The 17,653-nt window shown below is 38.7% G+C and overlaps 1 long non-coding RNA gene across 2 annotated transcripts in view; it reads right to left on the bottom strand.

Annotated features, from left to right (window-relative positions):
- Window positions 1-17,653, bottom strand: part of LOC104006383 (uncharacterized) — a 167,941-nt gene that overhangs the window by 106,921 nt on the left and 43,367 nt on the right. The gene's annotated exons all lie outside the window — the stretch shown is intronic.

A 17,653-nucleotide genomic window follows, 5' to 3' on the forward strand; every position in this document is an offset into this window, starting at 1 on the left:
CCTCCCTTTCTCTCCTCACAATTCAATCAATTGTTGTAATATTCTCCCTCTACAGCCCTTCTCTTTTCTGTCCTCTCTTTTTCTTTTCTATTGTCATCGTTATTTCCGCATTGCATAACCCCTCCTGAACTCTGTAACATCTTCCTAACTGGAATTTGAATTCAGATCGGCTTCACTTCAGTCTCTTTCTTTCCCCCATAATCAAAGCTCTAATCAAGTCAAGCTAGTCACTGATGGCTAGGCTATTAACTGCTGTAATAATTTTAAATGTCACAATTTAACATCCAATATCATCAAACAACAATAATAAAAATAATTCTTAGCTCCATTTCATTCTCCTATACCTCAATAGATGCTTTATGTGCCAGCTAAGCATCACAGCATTAAACATGAACAGCCTAGGCCATTTTCAACTACACATCTACCTGGACTTTTTTTTTCTTGCTTTCTTTCTTTTTAAGAGACAAAATCTCGCTGTGTTGGCCAAGTTGTTCTTGAACTCCTGGCCTCAAGCAATCCTCTTACCTTGGCCTCCCAAAGTGCTAGGATTGCAGACATGAGCCACCATGCCTGGCCTCTTTTTTTCTTTTCCTTTCTTAAAGTGTTGAACATTTTATTAACATTACATTTTAAAAGCTTTACATTTGTGATACGTAAGATATAGGACTGCTGCTTATTATAGAAGTTACCTCGGCTTATCAAAAGAGTGCTCTTTTGTCAAGGACTATCTCAAATGCCACTTCTTTCATGAAGCCCCTTTTAAGAAACATTTTCTATTATGAAAAAATTAAATATATAAAGACATGAACAAAATTGCACAACGAACCCCCATGTGCCCATTATATAACTTCAGTAATGATGAACTCATACCGAGTCTTGATTCACCCCTACTCACTGCCTTCTCCTTTATCAGGTGCCAAGGTGAACACAACCACTCCCTTCTCTTTGCACCTCTCTTGCAGCACTAGCATTGCTATATGCATTTTATACCTATTTCCATACATTTTGTACTCTCTCCTAGATGTAAAGTCCCTTGAAGGTAAAGTCTCTATGTTATTGCCTTCAGCACCTATCCAGCACTGAGTCTAATAGACAAAAAACAACACATTTTTTGAATTTGAATTGAAATACCTAATGCTATTTTAAAAGGAGTTATTTTTCCTAAAGTTAATAATCAGATCTTTTGAAAAAAATTATCTCTATGCAAAGCCAACATGAGCACCAATCATATTTTTAAATTTTCTGAGAAGGAGATCCATGTGCTTCTTTAGTAATCCAATGCCCTGTTTGGATTATCTCAATAATCACTCAATTCTATGCTGAGCGTTAGCTCAAGGTGACATTGGATAAATCATGTGGAATTAGCATAGTGAATATATTCTCTTTGCCTGTTTCCTTATTAGCAAACTACATATTCCCATTCTAGCTCACAAAAGAATTATGAGATTAAATAGCACAGTCACCTATTGATTACACAGGTTATGAACCATTGAGAGTTTATTTTGTGCCCTATCTAGATCTGTTGTCCAATTTTGTGTTTTTATTATTTACTAATTGTCCTCTCAGAAGATGATGCAAAGGGATGAAGAGGACACAAAGCTTAAATTATGTAGCAGTGAGGGTCAGCAAAAAATTTGGCTGTGTAGAAAATTAAATCAATTAACTAAAATGAAGATCATCTGTCCTTGATTAATATGAATGATAAAGAATCATCTGTGAAGCATGTTGAGTTCCTTAGAGAAAGTCTTTATTTGTGGTTGTTAGTGTTTGCGTATCTGTATGTCTGTTTTTGTGTGTATGTGTGTGTGTGTGCATGCGTGCGTGCATGTGCTTGCTTTATCATGGACAGCCTTTTTCTTCAAATTTAATATTTTATTGATTCAAGAATTTCATCAAAAATTAAGAATTTATCAAACCTTAAAAGAACATAAAGAATTGAAAATATGAACTTTGTGAAACCATTTACCATGTTTCCATGATAATTTCTACTGTTGGGAATAAAATTGTGGATTGTTTGGTTTCTATTATGCTTATGTGCACTTTGAAGTGAAATACTAAATCCAGCATTAAACCAAAAATGAGATTACAGAAAAGACTATGCAAAAGACTCTGTCTAATATATGGTCAACTAATCTTTGACAAAGACTCCAAGAATACACAATGATGAGAAAGAATAGTCTCGTTAATAAATGGTATTAGGAAAACTGGATATGCTGATGCAAAAACAAGAAAATCAATCAATCAGATCCTTATCTTACACCATACACAAAATCAACTCAAGATGGATTAAAGATTTAAATATAAGATCTGAAACTATTAAGACTCCTAGAAGAAAACACAGGTGAAAAGCTCCATGACATTGGACTTAACAATGATTTCTTGGATATGCCACCTAAAGCACAGGCAACAAAAGCAAAAATAAATGAATGGGATTACATCAAACTAGAGAGTTTCTGCACAGCATAGGAAACAATCAACAAAATGAAAAAGGAACCTATGGAATGGGAGAAAATATTTGCAAGCCACATAGCCATAAAAAGAATTAATATCCAAAACATATGAGGAACTCACACAACTTAATAGCAGAAAAAACAAAGAACCTGATTTAAAAATGGGCAGAGTGTCTCATGCCCATAATGCAAACACTTTAGGAGGCTGAGGAGGGAGGATTGCTTGAGGCTAAGAGTTCAAAACCAGCCTGGGCAACATAGTGTGATCCTGTATCTACCAAAAGTTAAAAAAATTATCTGGGCATGGTGCTATGTGCCTGTAGTCTTAGCTACTCAGGAGGCTGAGGCAGGCAGATTGCTTGAGCCCAGGCATTTGAAGCTGCAGTGACACACCACAACACTAAAGCCTGGCTGACAGACAAGACCCTCTCAAAAAAAAACAAACAAGCTAAAAATTAAAAATAAAATTAAAGTGGGCAAAAGATCTGAATGTACATTTTTCCAAAGAAGACATAAAAATGACCAAGAGGTATATGAAAAGGTGCTCAATATCTTAAATTATCAGGCAAATGCAAATCAAAACCACAATGAGATACCACCTCGCACCTGTTATGATGACTATTAGCAAGAAATTGAAAGATAACAAGTGTTGGTTAGGGTGTAGAGAAAAGAAAAGTCTCATACACAGTTAGTGGAAATGTAATTAGTACAGCTATTATGGAAAACAGTATGGAGGTTTTTCAAAAAATTAAAAATAGAACTATTGTATGATCCAGCAATCTCACTACTGAATATATATATCCAAAGAAAAATAAAATTGATATGTTGAAGATATAGCTGCACTACCACATTCACTGCAGAACTATTCACAATAGCAAGGATATGGAATCAATCTAAGTGTTCATCAACTGATCAATTAATAAAGAAAATGTGATACACACACACACACAAAACACACACACACACACAATGGATATTATTTACCCTTTAAAAAAAGGAAATTCTGACATTTATGACAGCATTGAGGAACCTGGAAGACATTATGGTAAGCCACACACGGAAAGACAAGCACTGCATAATCTCACTTATATGTGAAATCTAAAAAAGTCACATTCATGGAAACAGAGAGTAGAAGGGTGGTTACCAGTGGTTAGGGGAAAGGAGAAATGGGAAGATGTTGGTTAAAGAGTATAAACTTGCAGCTATAAGATTAGCAAGTTCTGGAGCCCTAATGTATGGCACGGTGACTATAATTAATAATAATGCATTGTATACTTAAAATTTGCTAAGAGAGAAGATCTCAAATATTTGCATCATACACACAAAGAGATAACTGTGACGCAATAGATATGTTTATTAGGTTGATTATGGTAACCATTTTACAATATATACATATATCACAACATCATATTATACACCCTTAATATATGCAATTTCTACTTGCCAACTATACCTCAGTAAAGCTGGGAAAAATTTATTTATTGAACCAAAAAAATCCGTGCATTAAAAAAAGACTAAACAGTTACATTATTATGCAAGGTTGATGTGAAGGTAAAAGTATTGTAGGTAACAAGTGAGCCTAAAGAATTACCTAGCATTACCATTTCATGATGTTTTTGTAGTTTTTGACTAATAGTATGTGTAGTTGCTCTGATAAAATTATAATATGCTATATTAGAGTAGCGGAGAATAATTATATACTTTGGTGGTATTGAGTAATTTGGAAATTTGCAAAGATCTAAGGATGCATCTTTGAAAAGGCCAGCCTGGTTTATCATTGACAAGGGTATATAGAGTACCGGGAGAAGTCATCTTTTTAGCTCTCATTACTTGAGTTGGGCAGTGCTCTAAAGTTATGCAGAGAAATTAGCTGGGTGTGATGGCACATGCCTATAGTCCCAGCTACTCGGGAGTCTGAGGCGGGAGAACTGCTTGAGCCCATGAGTTCCAGGTTGCAGTGAGCTATGATCATGTCTCTGCACTCCAGCCTTGGTGACAGATTGAGGCCTGGTCTCCTTAAAAAAAAACACAAACAAACAAAAATGCAGAGAAGCCAAAGCTGTGGGGCCATACTGAAACTTGTTGGGTGCCCTTGTCTCTATGAGAAGCACCCAGTGAGATGTTTCTCACTGGTCTTAACAAGATATTGCATATATTCATTTCTTTTTTATTGTTATTTTTTAATTTAAATACTTACTATTAAAATAAAAATGTTTGAAAACTACTGACCAGGTTTCCCACAACCTCAGCTTTCCTCTACGTAAGATTTTACTTGCGTCTAAAAAATCTCTGACATACCTGTTAGGATCCCATTTGTGAGGTCCTTTATCGATTACATGATTATTAGTCCATGTCTGAGTTAGACGCTGTCTTTCAAAGCCTTCATTTCAAATTCATTTAGTTACCAGTTTTTCACACTAGATAAATTATTTGGAGTCTTTCATTAGAATTTATTTTCCTAAGCATAAGCCCCTCTTTTCCCTATAATTTTCATTTGTTCTTCACTGCTTACCAAATTATGGGCAATCTCTGTATCCTGGCATTTTAAATCTTCGATCACATGGCACCAGAACTGTCTACCACTGCATGCCTACATGTGCCTTAGAGTGCAGTAGAGCTGAGGGCCAGGACAATATCTCACACATGCTGTGTTAAGTCTTACAGAAACAATATCAAACAACTAAATCTGCCATTGTCGCTGTTATGCTTCCCATTGTCAGCCCCAAGCCACTAATTTTTTTTTTTTTTTTTGAGACGGAGTCTCACTCTATCGCCAGGTTGGAGTGCAGTGGTGCAATCTCAGCTCACTGCAGCCTCCACCTCCCGGGTTCAAGCGTTTCTCCTGCCTCAGCCTCCCAAGTAGGGATTACAAGCACGCACCACCATGACCAGCTAATTTTTGTATTTTTAGTAGAGACAGGGTTTCACCATGTTGGCCAGGATGGTCTCGATCTCCTGACCTCGTGATCCACCCGCCTCGGCCTCCCAAAGTGCTGGGATTACAGGCGTGAACCACCACACCCGGCCACTAATTTTTTTTTTTAAACTCTGATTGAAGGAGAAAAATGTTTTGTTCTGTTTTGTTTTGTTTTCTCTCCCTCTCTGAAAAAAAATGCTTACATTTTATGGCAAGTTGTCTCAGTTTGTTTTGTGTTGCTATGACAGAGTCCCACACCTCCCATAACACCTCCCATTAGGTCCCATCTCCCAACACTGTTGCATCAGGTACTAAGTTTCCACCACATGCTTTTTGGGGTGTATATTAAAATCCTAGTAGAACTGAACATTTATATTTTTTAGTTTTGTATTTCTTCTGTTTTTCAAGAAATAGCCTATTTCTTTCCATTTAGAATATATTTTTCAAATCTTCACAACACATAAGCAATATATTTAATATTAAATCTGTAACATGACAATAAGGTTAATAAATGCTTAATAAAACCACCAGTTTGTTTACTTTCTGAAAGTATATAAGAAAATAAAAATGATTGATTACTTTATTTGGTAAATTTAGTACTTCTAAAAGATGTCAAATGAAAGACTGAAATCCCTCATTTATTGCCAGACAAATATAACAATGAAACACAGCTTTATCACAGTTATTTATGTAATTAAGCATTCTGTTTTATTTTAGGAATTCTTCGGAGGAGGTACTCTTCACATTTAAAACAAAAATTTTGTTTAATATCTTAAATCAAAGGTTTGAAAACCACATGGTACATTTTGTTTGTTTGTTTGTTTTGAGACGGAGTCCCGCTCTTTAGCCCAGGCCGGATTGCAGTGGCACAATCTCGGCTCACTGCAAGCTCCGCCTCCCAGGTTCACGCCATTCTCCTGCCTCAGACTCCCGAGTAGCTGGGACTACAGGCGCCCACCACCGCGCCCGGCTAATTTTTTGTATTTTTAGTAGAGACGGGGTTTCACCGTGTTAGCCAAGATGGTCTCGATCTCCTGACCTTGTGATCCGCCCGCCTCGGCCTCCCAAAGTGCTGGGATTACAGGCGTGAGCCACCGCGCCCAGCCGGTACATTTTTAATTTAATATTAACTAAAAATATGCAAGCAACTAATCTTAGTTGTTTTCTGTTTACTTCTATTCCTGGAAGATTTCTAACATAGTCTCATGCCCAATTTTCTAGAGATAGCTTGCAGCTTATCAGCTTGCTTCCATTTAGTAATAATTGGGGTATTTGGATGCACTAAATAAAATACGATATATCGCAGATTTTGGCAATGCATATAAGTTACCTTAAATACTTTCTGCTGATTGCCCAGTGACTATATTTATGCATATTATATTTATATATCTTATATATAAAAACACATACATGAATTCCTGAAAATGCGTTATAGACTGAGTGATGTTTGTCTTCAATTATAGTACGTGTTTTTCTTTTTCCTTGAATGGCTCTTTCCAGTTTATTCTGTGACTCAGCTACACTAACCACAGTTCAACTTAAACACTGAAATTGCTTTTACATTGCTTATCCAGGTTGGGGGAGAGGATGGAAGAGGAGGGTGCAGAGGTTTGGGGACCATGGAGAATGATGAGAAAGCTCAGTGGCTGGGTCCGACAGTTTCTTTAGAAAATGTAATTCAATCTACTTCTCCTTGGCTTTGTATTTGCAACTATTTGAAGTTATGTAAATATTTTCATCTGTTTAACATCTTAGCTTTTCTTTCCCATGCTCATGTCCTCATAATGAATACATTGTTATCAAAAGAAATTTATATTTAAAAAGAATGAATTTCCTGCTACTAATTCCTCTGGAGTATATACCTAGAGTTACCCAAGTGGGAAGCAGTCAATTCAAATTAACTGCCACTTGGAGTCCCTGACCCTCAGAAACCACTGCTTGTTTATTCCCTTGCATTGTGTCTTGTTGCTTATGGCACGCCTCTTCTAAGAGTAGTCATACATGTTGTGCTTTAGTTTCAGCTGCCCTGAGGGATTATTTGCATTTTGGAATCTTTAGTTTCAGTCAGACCATAATAAACATAACGTCAAATTTTGTTAAAATTAGTCCTGAACTTTTCACATGATGTGATAATAAAAACATAGAATACACTCTACACAGTAGGCATTCTACAATGGAGTTAAAGGCACACATAGGCTGGGTGCAGTGGTAATGCCTATAATCCCAGAGCTTTGGGAGGCTGAGTTGGGTTGATCGTTTGAGCTCAGGAGTTCGAGACCAGCCTGGGCAACACGGTGAAACTCCATCTCTACCAAAAATACAAAAAATTAGCTGGGTGTGGTGGTGGGCACCTGTGGTCCCAGCTACTTGTGAAGCTGAGGTGGAAGGATGGCTTGAGCCAGGGTGGCGGAGGTTGCAGTGAGCCAAGAATGTGCCACTGCACTCCAGCCTGGGTGACAGAGCGAGACCCTGTCTCAAAAAAACAAACAAAAAAGGTGCACATATGATAGGAGAAAATAAGGTAGACAAGCCTTTATCAGCAAACTTAAATGCTGTGCTGTTTATCACAAACTGGAAATATTTTACTTATGTTACATTATTTTATTCATTTTACATTATTTATTCCTTGGCACAACCCTATGAGAAAGATATTCTTATTATTCCCATTTTATACACAAGGAAACTGAAACTTAGATTAGTAATTAGATCAAGGCCACACAGATAAGAGAGGCTAAGAATTATACTCAGCTCTAATAGCCTTCAGAGTTGAGGCCTGTAAGCATTGCATATGCGTACAACCTTGGAGGTACTGAAGATCAAATTAAGAGAGAAAAAACAAAAATGAGAGAATATGGAACAATTAGTAAATAATTATATCACATTGCATAAAACAGTTACATGGTAATAACTAGACTTTTCAGCTCATAATCCAGACTATTATTTTAAAAAATTATATATACAGGGGGAGTAGGACACATCTAATAACACTTTTAAGAAAAGAAAATCCTTGTAACCTCAAAATGGGGGTTTTCTCTGTAACTGAAGAATTAAAAGTTACTTACAGGCTAATAATAAATTTTAAATGCTATTTTTGAGTTTACTCCCCTATATTCACTGACCCTTACTCTCTATCTCCCCCAGGGGATTTTCTTTCTCCTCTTAGCCTCACCTCTTTAGGTACCGCCCATCACTGAGATCTTAGCACTTGATCTCTTTTAATTCTTCAGAGTTCGTTCATTCAGCTCTCATTACTATGCAGAGAAATCCTACGGTAGACCCAATGTGAATGACTTCAAGAGAGATAAGAGTTCCTTCTTTATTAAACAAGATGTTGAGGTTACTACCCTTTCTACGTTTCTTAGTTTTTTCTCTTTTCTTTTATTTTTCATCTTAAACTAACCCTGGATAAACTCATTGAACTTTGCCATTCTAAAATCCAGAGATTATATAATCTAGAGAAGGTTATCTGGAGAGAATCCAGGTCCAATACAAGAGTCCATACCCTTATGCCTTCAGACAGCATCTGGCAATTGCCCAGTCCACTTTTCTTGATTCCATTCAGTCAGTTCTGGAACTAGACTTTGAATGCCTTTCCTTGACCATTCTTCAAGTTGCCATCTCAGACTACTGCAAGGCCATCAGGCTCTCTGTCACTTATCTTTCCCCTGACTCTACCAGCTTAGTTTCCTCTGTACTCTTGTGTTCTTTGCTTAGTTACATTTTAAGTCAAGGAATTATGCTCTATTTTACTTCTGCTCAGAATATAACACTATGTTGCAGAGAGTTGCACCTGGATTCTATCTAATGAGACCCTCCAAGGGAACTGCAGTTCTAACTTTAGAGAGAACTACTTGTTTTCAATTTTGATTATCAACTTTATAGCTTTGTATGGATTTAGCCACTGAAGGGGAAAAGAGAGATACTTTGAAGCAATGGTCCTATTTTTACAAAAGACATTATTTTATAATTTTCAGGGTAGGCAAAGTTACTCAAATAAAGTTAAGAACTAAAGAGTATACACCAAGTGTCCTGCTTCTTTTTTACTTTTAGGCAAATATCCCAATTGTTAGTTTTTATTCATTCTGACATCATATCTGGAGAATAAGTTTTTATTTGTGCATACTGAACATGACGTAGTGACATATGATTAAAGCAAGCTTTTATACATAGAACTGTAAAATTTGCAGCAAAAATAAGGCATCAGGCTTTGCTACTTTAAATATATATCCACTTAAAACTACTATTTTAGGAAAGACGATTAAAGTAAGGAACAATCAAAAGTGAAAAGATAGCAGCACCTCCCTTTGAAGTGGAAAAAGTCCCTTGGTCTAACTAGGGAATGCTGACTTGGAAAAATTGGTAGGTTGACACCGTGGAAGAAATAAAATTGTCATGAACAAAGGTGAAGAGGGATTATATTTGTCAAGAAGAGACTCCTTCTGGATGAACTGTCTGAGGGCTGTGGCATGTCACATCTTGTCTTGGAAAGTTAATGACTGGTAATGTTGGAGGAATAAGTCTTTTGTCAGATCATTATAGCAGCCTACTTACAACTGCTTTAAGATGTAATGACTGGTTCAGATAAGGGGCCAAAATACTTCAGGTGAAACATGACTCTATCCAATCACCTTTTCCCTGATTAGCGGAGGGAAGCCAAGGCAGTTTTACCTAGAAGGCACTAAGGGTGAGCCCTAGGGCAAGAACACAGAAGCTGCTTTTGGTCCCCAGAAAATGAGGGCTGAAGAGTTTGCTTGGCCCCTGACACTGTGCACGTAGTCAGCAATGCTTTGCTCAGCCTTGCTCTAGTAAGAACAGAGCTGGTTTTGGAATTTACTCTTCTTATTTTAAGCATCCTGGAAGAATGGAAAGCAAAAATTAACCTAGAAAATTGAATGAGGCTGGATGAAAGGCGTTCTTGTATTAAATGAAATATTTTATTGCTCTTTACAAAAAAGGATGAGATCCCATGCAGTTTAGGTACATATCAGGAAGTCAGTAGGAAAACTGTCCCTTTCCAGGAGTGCTAGGGATCAAATTTAATGCCTGGGTACAGTGAAAGAGCATTGGTTTTTCCTCACCTATTACTGCATCCCAGTTTTGATGTGTGTTTAGATCTCATCTAATGTGAAAAATGAGAGGACAAGAAAGGCTCCTATTGAAGAAAAACACCAAGAAGCATTATTAGGATGACAAATACTCTTTTAAACTTCACCTTAACTGTTAATTTTAAAGATAATTTTCTCTTGTTTAAAAAAAAAAATCATGCCAGGTGCAGTGGCTTGTGTCTATAATCCCAGCACTTTGGGAGGCCGAGGATCACTTGAGCCCAGTTGAGACCAGCCTGGGCAACATGGTGAAACCCCATCTCTACTAAAAATACAAAAATTGGCCAGGCCTGGTGGTGCATGCCTGTAGTTCTAGCTACTTGGGAGGCTGAGGAGGGAGGATGGCTTGAGCCCAGGAGGTGGAGTTTGCAGTGAGCTGAGGTCATGCCATTGCACTCCAGCTTAGGCAACAGAGTGAGACAGACTCCATCACAGGGAAAAAAAAAAAAAAAAAAGAAAAAAAAAGAAAAACATTAGCCAGGTGTGGTGATGTGTGCCTATAGTCCCAGCTACTCAGGAGGCTGAGGTTGGAGGACGTTTGAACCCAGGAGGTCAAGACTGCAGTGAGCTCAGATCATGCTGCTGCACTCCAGCCTGGGTGACAAAGTGAGACCCCGTCTCAGAAAAACAAACAAACAAACAAAAAGGTACACACTTAACATGCTGCTTATTACTACCCCAAGTGATCTACGGATTTAATATCAAAATGCCAATGATGTTCTTCACAGGATTAGAAGAAATTCTTTTTCTTTTTTTTCTTTCTTCCTTCTTCTCCTTCTATTCCTCCTCCTCCTCGTTCTTCTTCTTTTTGTAGAGACAGGGTCTCACTATGTTTCTCAAGCTGGTATTGAATTCCAGGGCTCAACTGATCCTCCCATGCTGGCCTCCTAAAGTGCTGGGATTGATTACAGGTGTGAGCCGCTAGGCCTGGCTGAACAAATAAGCCTTAAAATTTGTATGGAACCACAAAAGACCCTGAAGAGCCAAAGCAATCCTGAGCAAAAAGAATAAAAATATACTACAAAGCTGTAGTAGCAAAACAGCATGGTACTGGCATAAAAACAGACACATAGACCAATGTAACAGAATAGAAAACCCAGATATTAATCCTCACATTTACAGCCAACTGATTTTTGACAAAGACACCAAGAACATACATTAGGGAAAGGATAGTCTCTATAATAAATGGTGCTGGGGAAACTGGATGTCCATATGCAGAAGAATGAAACTAAACCCCCACCTCTCACTCTATTAAAAAAATCAATTCAAAATGGACCCAAGACCTAAATGTAAGATCCAAAACTATAAACTACTAGGAAAAAAAAAAAGGAAACACTTTAGGACGTTGGTGTGGGAAAAGATTTTGTGAATAAGACCTCAAAAACATAGGCCATGAAAGCAAAAATAAACAAATGGGGTTATATCAAACCAAAGAGCTTCTGCACAGCCAAGGAAGCAATCAACAGATTGAAAAGATAACCTACAGAATGAGAGAAAATATTTGCAAACTATTCATCTGACAGGGGATTAATATCCAGGTTATACAACGAACTCAAATATCTCAACCGTAGGAAGCAATCTCATTATAAAATGGATAGGTGATCTGAACAGACATTTCTCACTTGATCTCAGCCAAAAGGCCTACAAGCAATGAACAAACATTTTTCAAAAGAAGACATACAAATCTCCAATAAATGTATGAAAAAAACCTCAACATCATTAATCACTAGGGAAATGCAAATCAAAACGACAATGAGGTATTATCTCATCCCAGTAAGGATGGTGATTATCAAAAAGGTGAAAAATAGCAAATGCTGATGAAGATGTGGAGAAAAGGAAACTCTTATACACTGCTTATGGGAATGTAAACTAGTACAGCTACTATGGGAACGGTACGTAGATTCCTAAAAACACTCCAAATAGAACTGCCATCTGATCTAGCATTCCCACTACTGGGCACCTACCCAAAGGAAAGGGAATTGGTATATCAAAGAGACATCTGCACCCTCATGTTTATTGCAACACTATTTGCAATAACCAAAACATAAAATCAACCTAGGTGTCCAACAACAGGTGAATGCATAAAGAAAATATGTTATATAAACACAATAGAATACTATTCTACCATAAAAAAAGAATGAAATACTGTTATTTGCGGCAATATGGATGAACGAAAGGACATTATGTTACATGAAATAAGCCAGTAGCAGAAAATTAAATAAACATCGCATGCTCTCATTCATATGTGGAAGTGTAAAATAGTTGATTTTGGGTTGGTGCAAACCTAATAAAACAGGTTTTGCACCAACCTAATAGAACGGAGGCTGTTAGAGGCCGGGAAAGATGGGAAGGAGGAGATAGGGAGAGATTTATTAAAGGATACAAAATTACAGTTAGATAGGAGGAATAACTTCTAGTGTTCTATACTACTCCTGAACCCAAAATATCTGAGACAGGTCTCAGTCAATTTAGAAAGTTTATTTTGCCATGGTTAAGAATGTAGCCTCAGGAGATCCTGGTGACATGTGCCCAAGGTGGTAAGGTTACAGCATGCTTTTTTTTTTTTTCTTTGAGATGGAATCTTGCTCTGTCTCCCAGGCTGGAGTGCAGTGGCGCGATCTCAGCTCACTGCAGCCTTCGCTTCCCAGGTTCAAGTGATTCTCCTGCCTCAGCCTCCTGAGTAGCTGGGTTTATAGGTGTGCACAACCACGCCCAGCTAATTTTTGTGTTTTTAGTAGAGACGGGGTTTCACTGTGTTGGCCAGGCTGGTCTCAAATTCCTGACCTCAGGTGATCCACCTGCCTCAGCCTCCTAAAGTGCTGGGATTACAGGTGTGACCCACTACGCCTGGCCACAGCTTGCTTTTATATATATTTAGGGATACATAATACATTAATTAATACATGTAAGATTTACATTGGTTTAATATGGAAGAGCAGGACAACTGGAGGTAGCAAGGGGTGGGATGGGAGGGCTTCCAGGTCATAGATAGATTTAAACATATTTTTATTGGTTGAAAGAGCGATTATCACTAGAAAGGAATCTCTGGGTTAAGATAAGCTCCTGATTCGATCATGATTGAACTGTGTAACCCTTGCCAACCCCTCATTCAGGGCCCAAATCTTGTCTCTTGAATCTCTAATTCCTCATCACGTGGTAGATTTCCCAGAACCAAGATTCTCCCCCCTGTCCTAATGAAAAATGACCACACTGGAGATTTCCATTGCTGCAATTCACCTATCAACTGATTGAAGTCTCTTGAGGCAAGACATCACCTTGAGTTTGCTAAGCCCTATGATTCAAATGTTGCCACCGTCTTTGAGGCCAGTCCTTACAGCTAAGATTATTTCTGAGATCCTTCTGCCATTTCCGAGCTTTCTTTCTGACAGTTGTTGAGTTTCCTGCATGCCTTGCAAGTGAGCCTGCACAATATTTTGCAGAGGCACAGAATTAGTATTTATTTAGAGCTGTGTTTTGTAGGGGGATTTGGGTAAACTGAATCACTTCTCTGAGTCTCATTTTAAAATCTGTAACATGAGGAAGTTAAAGAGTCTCTGAGCCCTAAAGTTTAACATGTTAAAAATTATCCTAACCAAGGATTTAAATATACTGACAAAGATCAAGATGAGCTCATCAATCTGCTTATCTCTTCAGAAAAAAATATTCCTCAGAAAAAATTAAAAACAAAATGAATCTCATAACTTTACTTAAATCAGAATAGGTACTATTGGCAGACTAGAATTTTAAGGAATCTATAAAAGCACAAAAGATAGAAGCCAGACAGGATCAGACTGATACTCGAAAAAGAATTCCTGCAAAGTTGAGAGTAGACTTGGAGTTTTTCATTCACTCATTCATTCATTCATTCACTCATTCATATATGTATTGATTTAGATATTAAGTAAAAAGTGCCTACTAGGTGCCAGGCACTGTTTTTAGCACTAAGGATAACATAGTGAACAAAACAGAGTCCCTACCTTCATGAAGATTTCAATCTTGTAAGGAAAACAGACAAGAAGCAAGCAAATAAACAATAAGTGATACATGCTTGATAATGATGATAAGTACTATGAAGAATAAAATAAAGCAGTGTAAGGAATTAGAGTGTAAAGTGGGGCCAGAGGATGCAATTTTGAATAGGTTTGTCAGCAAAAGCCTCTCTGAGGAGGTGACATTTGAACAAAGACCTGAAAGAAGTATGTGAGCATGCCAAGTGCTCATCTGAGGGAAGAACATTTCAGGCAGAGTGAACAGTAAGTATAAAGACCCTAATCCAGGAGTGTGTTTGGTGAATTGAGGACTGAGAAGGTCCCAGTGGCCAAAGAAGAGTGAACACCAAAGGCAGAGGGGACAGATCATTAAAGCCTTCTAGGAAGGCAGGGTAAGGACTTAGGAACGCAGGATTTTGTTCTAAATGCGATGACATGCCAAAAGAGAGTTTTAAGGCACAATTTGACTTGTAGGTTTTTTTTTTTGTTTGTTTTTGTTATAAGAGACAGGGTCTCGATGTGTTGCCCAGGATAGAGTGCAGTGGATTATCTACAGGGGTGATCATAGTACACTACAGCCTCCAACTCTTGAGTTCAAACAATGCTCTTGCTTCAGCCTCCAGAGTAGCTGGGGTTACAGGGGTGTGCTACCACAATTTGCATTTTTTTAAAAAAGGATAACTCTTGCTTTTATGTGGCAAATAACATGAGGGAGGGGGTACAGAAGGAAAGAACTGAAGTAGGCAAGCCAGTCAGAGGTTACAGGGAAGGGCCAAGCAGAGATGGTGATGATTTGTTCTAGGGCAGTAGCCGCAGAGGTTATGTGGAAAAAAAAAAAAAAATCAGAAATACCTACAACTAATTCTAAACAATGATTTGAACTGGAAATAAAATTAATAAAGTAAATTCCAGATTATTATCGCCTGGAATGATACAATATGGCAGTAGTAGGAGAAAGAGGACCAATGGGAGTGAAATTGATCAAGGGCAAGACACAGATGCTGCTTAATTATAGGAGTTGAAGAATAATACATGTAAAATGGTGGTTAAAATTGCAATATTTGTGAGCAGAAGAAAAATCAGAGGTATAATTTCTATGCTACTGAAATAAAGAAGAAAGCAACTTAATTTCACAAATGGCAAAAAAGAAAAAAGTTGTAAATTGTATAAAATGGCAGGAATAAATAAAATCACAATTAATAGAAATAAATTAAATCCTTCTAATGAAATAAAGCCCATATATAATTGGGCTTAAAAAATCCAGCTATAGGGTGGAGCCAAGATGGCCGAATAGGAACAGCTCCAGTCTACAACTCCCAGTGTGAGCAATGCAGAAGACGGGTGATTTTGGCATTTCCAACTGAGGTACCGGGTTCATCTCACTAGGGAGAGCTGGACAGTGGGTGCAGGACAGTGGGTGCAGTGCACCATGCATGAGCTGAAGCAGGGTGAGGCATTGCCTCACCTGGGAAGTGCAACGGGTCAGGGAATTCTCTTTCCTAGTCAAACAAAGGGGTGACAGATGGCACCTGGAAAATTGGGTCACTCCCACCCTAATACTGCGCTTTTCCAACAGGCTTAACAAACGGCACACCAGATTATATCCCACACCTGGCTCGGAGGGTCCTATGCCCCCGGAGCCTCTCTCATTGCTAGCACAGCAGTCTGAGATCAAACTGCAAGGCAGCAGCAAGGCTGGGGGAGGGGCGCCCACCATTGCCAAGGCTTGAGTAGGTAAACAAAGCGGCCAGGAAGCTCGAACTGGGTGGAGCCCACCACAGCTCAAGGAGGCCTGCCTGCCTCTGTAGGCTTCACCTCTGGGGGCAGGGCACAGACAAATAGAAGGCGGCAGTAACCTCTGCAGACTTAAATGTCCCTGTCTGACAGCTTTGAAGAGAGTAGTGGTTCTCCCCGCACGCAGCTTGAGATCTGAGAACGGGCAGACTGCCTCCTCAAGTGGGTACCTGACCCCCGAGTAGCCTAACTGGGAGGCACCCCCCAGTAGGGGCGGACTGACACCTCACACACCCGGGTACTCCTCTGAGACAAAACTTCCAGAGCAACGATCAGGCAGCAGCATTTGCGGATCACTAATATCTGCTGTTCTGCAGCCACCGCTGCTGATACCCAGGCAAACAGGGTCTGGAGTGGACCTCCAGAAAACTCCAACAGACCTGCAGCTGAGGGTCCTAACTGTTAGAAGGAAAACTAACAAACAGAAAGGACATCCACACCAAAAACCCATCTGTATGTCACCATCATCAAAGACCGAAGGTAGATAAAACCACAAAGATGGGGAAAAAACAGAGTAGAAATACCAGAAACTCTAAAAATCAGAGTGCCTCTCCTCCTCCAAAGGAATGCAGCTCCTCACCAGCAACGGAACAAAGCTGGATGGAGAATGACTTTGACGATTTGAGAGAAGAAGGCTTCAGAAGATCAAACTACTCCAAGCTAAAGGAGGAAGTTCGAACCAATGGCAAAGAAGTTAAAAACCTTGAAAAAAAATTAGATGAATGGATAACTAGAATAATCAATGCAGACAAGTCCTTAAAGGACCTGATGGACCTGAAAACCACGCCAGGAGAACTACATGACGAATGCATAAGCCTCAGTAGCCGATGCAATCAACTGGAAGAAAGGGTATCAGTGAAGGAAGACGAAATGAATGAAATGAAGCAAGAAGTTTAGAGAAAAAACAATAAAAAGAAACGAACAAAGCCTCCAAGAAATATGGGACTATGTGAAAAGACCAAATCTACATCTGATTGGTGTACCTGAAAGTGATGGGGAGAATGGAACCAAGTTGGAAAACCCTCTGCAGGATATTATCCAGGAGAACTTCCCCAACCTAGCAAGGCAGGCCAACATTCAAATTCAGGAAATACAGAGAATGCCACAAAGATACTCCTTGAGAAGAGCAACCCCAAGACACATAATTGTCAGATTCACCAAGGTTGAAATGAAGGAAAAAATGTTAAGGGCAGCCAGAGAGAAAGCTCGGGTTACCCACAAAGGGAAGCCCATCAGACTAACAGCTGATCTCTTGGCAGAAACTCTACAAGCCAGAAGAGAGTGGGGGCCAATATTCAACATTCTTAAAGAAATGAATTTTTGACCCAGAATCTCAAATCCAGCCAAACTAAGCTTCATTAGTGAAGGAGAAATAAAATCCTTTACAGACAAGCAAAT

This window comes from Pan troglodytes, chromosome 4 (genome assembly GCF_028858775.2).
Source record: "Pan troglodytes isolate AG18354 chromosome 4, NHGRI_mPanTro3-v2.0_pri, whole genome shotgun sequence".
Lineage (NCBI taxonomy): Eukaryota > Metazoa > Chordata > Mammalia > Primates > Hominidae > Pan > Pan troglodytes.